Source organism: Epargyreus clarus, unplaced genomic scaffold (genome assembly GCF_041222505.1).
Source record: "Epargyreus clarus isolate Ecla_fem2 unplaced genomic scaffold, WU_Ecla_fem_2.2 ptg000007l, whole genome shotgun sequence".
NCBI classification, from domain to species: Eukaryota; Metazoa; Arthropoda; class Insecta; order Lepidoptera; family Hesperiidae; genus Epargyreus; species Epargyreus clarus.
Genome location: NW_027332215.1, coordinates 21,569,415 through 21,578,844, shown reverse-complemented (window position 1 = coordinate 21,578,844; position 9,430 = coordinate 21,569,415).

Here is a 9,430-nt window from a genome sequence, read left to right as displayed (position 1 = left end):
CTATATTATATAAATAAAAAAAAGCCCTGATCAAGGGGACGAGCTTTACTCTTTTTGTATAAACGTAATCGTTTAACATGCCTATGAGCTACTATAGAACTAGAATACAACAAACGAGCTGTTAAAAATTAGTCCTGGCGATGTCGAGTGGTTAGGGTGGGTGTGAAAAACACCGTTCAGTGAGAACGTGAAGCGTTCATGGAATGCAGGGAGCACTCGTTTCAAATGAAACCTCCACCGCTTTTCTTTTATTTTTGTTGCACGGTATGGCCGAGAGGTACAGGGCGTACAATCAAGTGGCGTGGATTTTAACCTTTTCTGTCCAAAGTTTTAATCATGGAGTTCCTCTCAGGTCGTGTTCTGATCTGATGGCAGATACTATTTAGTATAAAAAAATATTGTAACTGGCAATTTGTAAGTACCAGTTACAATATTTGTGCCGTAGGGCCCACGCAAAATGTCACTGTAGTTTCGGGACCAGAATACGGTATCCCTTGCCTGTCGTAAGAGGCGGCTAAAAGGGGGCTTCCGGGGTTGCGGGTGGCAAGAGGGGGAGCTCGAACCGTCCGGCAACGGCCCCAGGAAGGACGGCGGTATGTGTGGTCGCATTACGTCGTACGCACCAGACGGTGTGGCGAGCGTCAAGCACACCTGGGCGGACCTCGACGGGGAAACGCGCTTAAAGGACGGTTGTGTTCCTTTGGAGATCTTGGAGCCCTTTACGCAGCGCCGAGGACGGCCACTGGGGAGGTTTTAATGTGATAAGAATCCCACATAACCCTACGTCGCTCCCACGGCAACAGGTACTTTTTGTAGGTTTCCCCCTCGTGAACAAAAAAAAGGTACACGCAAAATTTAATAAAAATCGGTTCGCTTTACCCTTCACTCAGTCCTTTCAATGTATGAACGAGAAACACACACATTCCGCCATTTTAGAATATAATCTTTACTAAAACCAATTATAAAATGTCAAAATGAAATGATTTTCTCTTTTTTAATGTATCCGAAAGTAATGGAATACTGAATGTTAATGTTAATAAGCGTCTAACAAGCGTAAAATTGTGTGCAAACAAACGGTATTCAAAATGCCCCTTTGAAAAGGTATTTTTTAAAAGCTAGTGATTATTAAAGTTGCGAGTATTTTTTTAAAACAATTTTGAAATAAAAGAGCAACCACCTATGCTTATCACTTGTTACTAATTATCGACCTAACTTATTAAAGTAATTGCTAACGCGTGCCTTTTTATGCAACTATTTTAGTGCATGTACCTAATTGTAATCCATTGTAAATTATTAGAAAAATGAAAACCCGAATGCTTAAAAATATGGCCCACAAAGACACCTTGTAATTATGCTAAATTCCGTCAAACCGTTTGGGTTGTAGGGAGTTCCAAAAAATAAAACATAGGTGCAAACTATTACTTTTAATGTAATCGGAGTATCAGAGAGTATAATGAATGAAATAATCGGTCACTGGTCTACAATGGCGGCAATGGTAACAAGTAGACCCCATAATAGTTGCGTTACTATTAAAGAGTCATCTATGCATTTCCATACCGTTCAAATCTAAATAAAAACCTTAAATCTATACACAATTAAACTACGCTCGATTCTTATGAAGATCAATATAGCAATTTCGGTAAAGCATACAAGAGTCCTCATCTACAATTCTTCAATGAGTTCAATTGCGAATAACTATCAACATAGTCACAATTGGGGTCAAGGTATTCGTTGAGGATGGAGCCAAATGGGTGAGTGTTCTCCCAGACGTAAGGAGCGTGGCAGGATGCGTCCATTAAGGAGACCAATTATCCTGACTTGGCTTGTCCATCAACCGCACACAGTGTCTGTGTTCTTATGTAAGCAAGGTCCACCTAATGTTTAGCGGTTACTGTTGTGGATATCCTTGAGGTTGCTAACTTCAACCTAAATTCCCACTGCTATACTTAGAAGAAGACTGAAACATACTTCTGCTGCTCCAATGGGGACTGGTGAAAGAAATAAGCGTTTAGGAAAAGCCACTATCCGGAAATCTGGAATCCGTAAGATACCTTTAACAAGGCTTAAGGACTGTTGTGAAAACTAAGATCGATGACCTAATAAGTCTTCTGAAGCATACGTTTTCTGAAGCACGCGTGAAGTTTTGCCACTAGCGTTCAGCAATTCAGCTCACGACCGCACCAGATGTTGCTAAACTTTGTAGACCGGTTAAGATCTACACGAGCCATGGGCTACTCTTTATCTGTATAAATTCGACCGAAATAAGAAAAATCCTTGTACATAAAAAACGAAGTCCTCAGTCAACAAAAGGGAAATAATAAATCGTTTAAAACATAGAGTTAAAACCAAAAAAGTTATTGAAAACAACCTGTATATGGCATACCTAGGGGTTCTCGAGTGCTTGTTCGATTAATTGCTAGTTATGATCCAACATATTCGCGATTCGGGTCAAGGTGTCAGCAATGAGGCCGTTGCGAGTAACTGCGACGCTGCGTCTCTCGACTCTGAGAGAAGCGTCGCAGGAAGGAGTCGTTGAGACGAGCCAATTATTGTGACTCTAGACATACGCAATGATTAAATGACAAAACCGTCGTGGTGTTTTACAATATTTAAGTTTATATTTCATGTCACTTATTATTATTATACTTCCCTGGTAATAAAGCAAATTATCGTTTTTTTGCCTGCAAATAATCCAAATTTGGCAATTTGCCAGAGGCAATTTCAAATATGAAAATTCTACTGGTAAAACATATTATATTATTCACCATAAATAATAATTACTTAAGAAAAACATTTTTTTCCCTGTTTTATTAATAAACTAGCTGGACCCGGCAAACGTTGTGTTGCCATATAAATAAAAATAAATAAGGGTGAACAACCCTTATCACAACTTTTTAAATTAGGGATGACTGAGAGTTATAAACGTAGAAGTAGACAAATATAATCAGAAAGCTTCGAACTGCTAAGCTATGGGGAGTTACACGTGTTATTGTGAGTCAACCATAAGAGATAGACATATGCTGTCGTGGGATATTTTTTGTATAATTTTAAGGAGAACATTTCCGTCATACATCATTTCTGTGTAGCTTTAACCATTAAGGTTTCCACGCGAGGAAAGCTTAAAAAATGGAGTAACTTCTCCCGTTTTTCCAACATTTCCCATCATTGCTCTGCTCCTATTGATTGTAGCATGATGAAAAGTATACTATAACCAGCTCAGGAGTATTAAAAATTATTGTACCAAGTTTTGTTAAAATCCTTCGCGTAGTTTTTGTTTCTATAACGGTTATACGGACAGACAGACAGACAAAAATTTTACTGATTGCATTTTTGACATTAGTATCGATCCCTAATCACCCCCTGATAGTTATTTTGTAAATATATTTCATGTACAGAATTGACCTCTCTACAGATTTATTATAAGTATAGAATAGACAACACGTAGTTGTGTTACGAAATTAAAATAACTGCCGTTTCTATAATAGTACTAGTGTTAGAACATGTAATATAATAGTTATTAATAGTATATTTTGGTTTATTTATTAGCATACCTAATAAAGAATTGATAGTGACAAGAATTTAAGTTTAGCTTGAATTACTTCAGTGTAACTGTAATCCCACGTTACAAAAACACCCACACATTTATATGAAAGCCAAACAGACAGACATTCCCCAAACAATACAGAATCCTCAAAAGCGTGGTATGCTGTCAATGATGGAATGACAGATTAGCATCCATTCACAGTAATTTTGTAATCAAAATTAGCCATAGTCATTCCATACATCGGCATTTGAATAAACAGCATTTCCAACGGATCCCGAAGCCCAACGAACATTTGAATCAAAGCAACGGAATTCAATATTTCATGCAGCTATAGAATTTACACCTCTGTATTGGGTTCAGTGAATTAATGGGCGGGGAGAATCCCCCTAGCTTCGTCTATTTGGCACATGTATAATTGCTGGGATCGCACGGTGGTCGAAATACGAGTACGTCCATTTAAAAAATATTTCAGAGGTTCATAAATTTTATTTTGAATCATTTATCACTCGACCGACTCTCACCTGCATTTCACTGCACGTGCCGCCATGAAACACTGATTCTACAAATCTGCATTGTGATACGAAAACAACGATATCTGTATCATCGCGATACCTGTACCCTTACCATGAGTTTTTACGTTTTGACAAATATGACTGTTTTGGTTGTTTGCGTATTTGAAAGAGACGCTAGTTTTGATGTCTTGTTTTCTCTTGGATAAGGAGTAGAAAAATTACTAATCTTTTACATAATTCGGCAAGAATAACGCAATACTGTTTAAGGAGGTTGTGGTACGAAACAAAGTAAGGTTGATGCAATATTGAAATAAAACTTTCCTGATATAAAGGTTTTTAAAAGATGGTGATAGGCGACGATCGACGATGTTGATGAGTAATTTCTGTTATAAGGCAGAAATATGTATGACATTGGTTTCGCTGCAGTAGCAATACAATGTTTACCAGACACGTTATAACTTACATTTGTCCAAAGTATAACCATGCGTTTTAATATGACTATGAAATCTTATTTGCTAAAATTACACAAATCAACCTTAATTTATTTATAATAGTTGTCTTCGTATCGGAGTCATTTGGAAGTTAAAGCCAAGTTGGCTTCAAAGAAACTGGGCGTCCTGAACAGAGCCAAGCAGTACTTCACTGGGGGGCAACTCCTTCTGCTTTATAAAGCGCAAGTGAGGCCCCACATGGAGTACTGCTCGCATCTCTGGGCAGGGGCACCACATTACCAACTTAACCCACTTGACTCCGTACAGAAACGCGCGGTGCGAATCGTCGATGACCCAGCGATCTTTGATCGGTTAGAACCCTTAAGCCTTCGGAGGGACATAGGTTCCCCCTGCGTGTTCTACCGACTTTACAACGGTGAGTGTTCTGAGGAACTGTTTGATCTGGTGCCTACGTCGTCTTTCCTTCATCGCACCACTCGCCGAAGGATGAAGTTCCATCCACATCAACTGGACCCGTGGCGGTCCTCCACGGTTCGGTTTAATCGATCATTTTTGCCGCGTACGTGCAAAATGTGGAATGAACTTCCTCCTGAGGTATTCCCTCAGGACTATGACATGGGGCTCTTCAAGAGGGGTGTAAAAAGAGCTCTCCTTCAAAGCCGGCGATGCATTGGCGACTCCTCTGGTGTTGCAAATGTCCATAGGCGACGGTGACTGCTTTCCATCAGGCAGCCCGTCTGTCTTATCGTTAGGTTACATATAAAAAAAAAAAAAAAGTTGTCTTCGTTAAGAAGAACATGATAATAAATTACTTTATATTTAGCAAAAATGTTAAACAATAACATCTATATTTAACTTTGTAGAGAAAGTTCATCTCCACTCGTGGGCGAATCGTGGGCGCGCTTTTGTATGTTTTCTTATTTCAGTATTTTATGACGGTATGTAATAAGGTTGGATAAGTACTTGAGAAATAAAGGTGGAAATAGATATGTTGATGCATTTTATTACAAATAACTTTTATGAACTTGCTGAAAGTGGAGTGCTTTCAATTTACACATATTACTGTCTTCTAATCACACATAATTAATAAATTATGTAATCTAAATATGAACATCTTAAAATGGAAGATATGATTATCCTTAAATGAAAAAATAGTATTATTGAACGATTTAAAATTTTGACACCTAATATCATTTTTTTATAAAAAGTTTCTTTCCACCTTCTGGTCTTAAGGCTCGCCAATATTCCCGGAGTCAATCCCATCGTTATAGTAAAACTTGTGATCATTTACTTACAATTAATGCACACGTGGCTTTTTGCACTATTAGTTATTCTTTAATTGTTCCTAAATTTACATATGTTTGAGAAGTAAATCCTTCGAAAATTTATCATCATTAAAATTTGTGTGTTAAATAATTGTTATGTGCGGTGTTGTCTCTGTATACTTGTATGAAAATAAATCAGCTATTTGATTCTGCATATGGTGCAAGGGCCGGTCTTCTTGATGTAGCAGACGGGGAATCGGGATCATTTACTTCGGGAAAAAAGGCAAGGGTGCCTTAAATAACTTTATCAATTTCTACACGTTTTCGTCTGAGCGCTTATATATTAGCGCAGATGACGTACTCCGTCACGCTTTTCACCGTCAACGTGCCTCAACTTCGGGAAAAAGGCAAGGGTGCCTTAAATAACTTTATCAATTTCTACACGTTTTCGTCTGAGCGCTTATATATTAGCGCAGATGACGTACTCCGTCACGCTTTTCACCGTCAACGTGCCTCAACTTGTTTACAGCCGAATGGTCTCGCACGTGACGATGGCAAGCTGGGCGACGGTATGACGTTAATTCCCTGGCAGGGAAGGATCTTTGTGCGGGACGCTACTTTTGTTGATACATTTGGTCCTTTTCGCTTCCTGGCGTCATCGGTGGCCCCGAGAGAAGCGGTTAGTGCTGCTGAAAACACCAGAAGTCGTAATTATGTTAGTTTTTGTAATAACTACACATTTGCGGCGTGTGGTATTGAACTTTGGGTCTATGGGGTCCGAATGCTTAGCAGTTGTTTAAACAACGGTAAACATACGAGTATTTATATGATAATTTATTATGGTAAAATTTATTTTATTTTTTTAACACACTTTTATTTAAAATTACGTTTAGTAAAGTTTTTTTATTATTATGTTTACTTTGCTTTATAATTTAATCTAGTGTAATTAGTGATGACTTTAATATTTTATAAATGTTTAGTAAGTATTTTGAAAAGTATGAGGTAAGGATAATGTTAACTTAGAAATAGTTACAAAAAGTGTGGATTAAGATTATTATAGCGATCGAGCTGTTGACTAAAACGGAGGCGATTTTCGGCAATGGTAGCGACCCTTCAAATTAAGCAAATTGTGAAGCATCAATGCCAATTTCCCTTTTCACTTTCCCACCTGCTTCTCGCTCTAACAGAAGATATTTTCACTTTTTTGATGGTAAGCAGGCCGATTACGCAATCAACTTTCGAAATGTGACCCGTTTTAATTTTGTGTAACTTTATAATCTCTATCTTTTTAATTTGTCTGCTTTTAAATTCAAAGTGATCGTGAGATTTCTTTTTATTAAATATATTTTGACATACTTAGACCTAAGTAAGACATAGTTACATGATACTACCATGTTAGTCGACGGGCGCTGTCGCAGAATAGACGTGAATATGAGTATGTAAATAAGCTCCTTGGTACTCGCCACCTGTTCGCATGATGTAGGTTTTTCAGTGTGATTCTTGTAATCATGCGCAACGAATGCTTGTCATGGTTTGGCGAGTTACTCGGAGGTTAGAACGCGAGTATCTAAAAGAAGCATAAGCAGTGGCCAGAAGTAAGGATGGACAAAACTATGTTGCCATATATTGTTATTATTTATGATCTGATAATTGTACTATTTTATTACGCTAACAATCTGGGTTTACTTTGGTTCAATTCACAAACGCTAAACAGCGTTTGATTTGCATGTTCTGTCCCTTTATTTCAAAATATTTTAAATTAAGGGAGGACGACGTGTTATAAACGTTTTAGTTAAGCACGTCTTATTGTCAAACATTTCTGTCTTCTGACAGAAGAACTGAGAACACCGTCCACGATTGCCAAGTGCGGATTGGTAGTAGTCACCGCAGTCGCAGACATTATTGAGAGCTGTTTAAAAAGATCTCAGGTAAAAGTTATTTCTAAATCATAGCATGGATTTACGGTAAACCATTAAAAAGACAAAATAACCTGAAGGTTATCTCATGCGTCCGTCTGTTTGTATTTATTCTTCATGATCCGTCGTTTAGAACAATGATGATAAACGACTTATTTCGAACATAGACTGCTATGTTTTATTTGCATCCGTTACATATTTATAATTTATCCATTTATCTAATTATTACTTTCCAAAGATTGATATTCGACAATTTCTAGTGGGTAAGCAAAAGACATTTCCTGCGTACTATGAATAGTTGAATACATTTGAGAAAATGTCGATCGTTGGAAGATAGTGGATAGATTGATTATCAATAACGTATACAAGTTTACGATGCGCACTAAAATATCTGTATGACGGACGAGTGGCGTCGATTACAACCATCAGGTTGACCACTATGATGCCATTTATCGTAAAAACGTGTAATTAGGGATGGCGATCTGAGATCGATTAAAAATCGTTTTTTTTGGTCAAAAAAACAATTACATGTATTTTAATCGATCTCCAAAAAGTGATCGATTCAGTGAATCAATCTTTCACCCTAGAAAATCAAAAGTCGATCTTTTCGAAGTTGGTTAAATGTGTTATGGACATTTTTGGCTGACGGATAGGTATTTCAGCGCTTGTTTGGTCGTGATAACTTTTTTCACTATCATCGCCCTTTTTAGCTGAAAAATTCGGAAAATTTTTAGAGAATCAATTTTTTGGGACTCGAGTTTTTTGTGAATCGATTATTGCACTTCGATTCGAATCGATCTTTATAGGAAAGAATTGCCACCCCTACGTGTAATCATATCGAAATTTGGGGGAGGGTAGAATTCGAATCCAGTCTAGTTTTAGATGTCAACCACCTCTTCGGCATTTAATTAGCAACAAAACGGAAGTTTATGTAACATAATGTATATAACATATGTAACATTATCACGCATACAAAACCTGGGGCAAAATATAATAATCGATAAGAACAAGTCAAAATAAATACTGTAGGTATCTCCGTTACGTAGCTGAAAGTTAAATATTTATATAGGTATATTCACAAACTTCTTTACAATGTTGCATAACGTACCTAAGTTGTGGCCATATCAATGAATATGAGATGAATGAACTATAATCGGACAAAATGTTTTTTGGCATATTATCATATCAACATTAGTCATGTTTGTCAGATACTTTTTGCTACTGAGTAAATATGATATTGTTATAGTAAATATGAAGCTCCTCTACACCAAATATTTTTAAGAACATAAAACATGTTGAGACGTAAGAGAGATTATTTTTATTTTTTCAAGTATAGGTAACTCTATGTTTACAGACATGTAATCCTTACTAATATTATAAATCCGAAAGTAACTCTGTCTGTCTGTCTGTCTGGTTGTCTCTTCTTCACGCCTAAACCACTGAACCGATTTTAATAAAATTTAGTACAAAGATAGTCTGAGACCCGAGAAAGGACAGGATAGTTTTTATCCCGGAAATCCCACGGGAACTAGGGGTGGCGATCTAAGATCGAATAATCAGAGAATCGATATTTTCTTTTTTGAACCAAAAAGTCGATTATTTTAATCGATGTTACAATCATAAATTATGCATTTGATCAAGTGATGATCTTTAGCAAAGTTGTTGTCCATGAGCCCAGGAAGGTTGCAGAGTTGGTACGACCAATTTTCGCCATTTTCATTCCAATGAAGGTACGAATTTT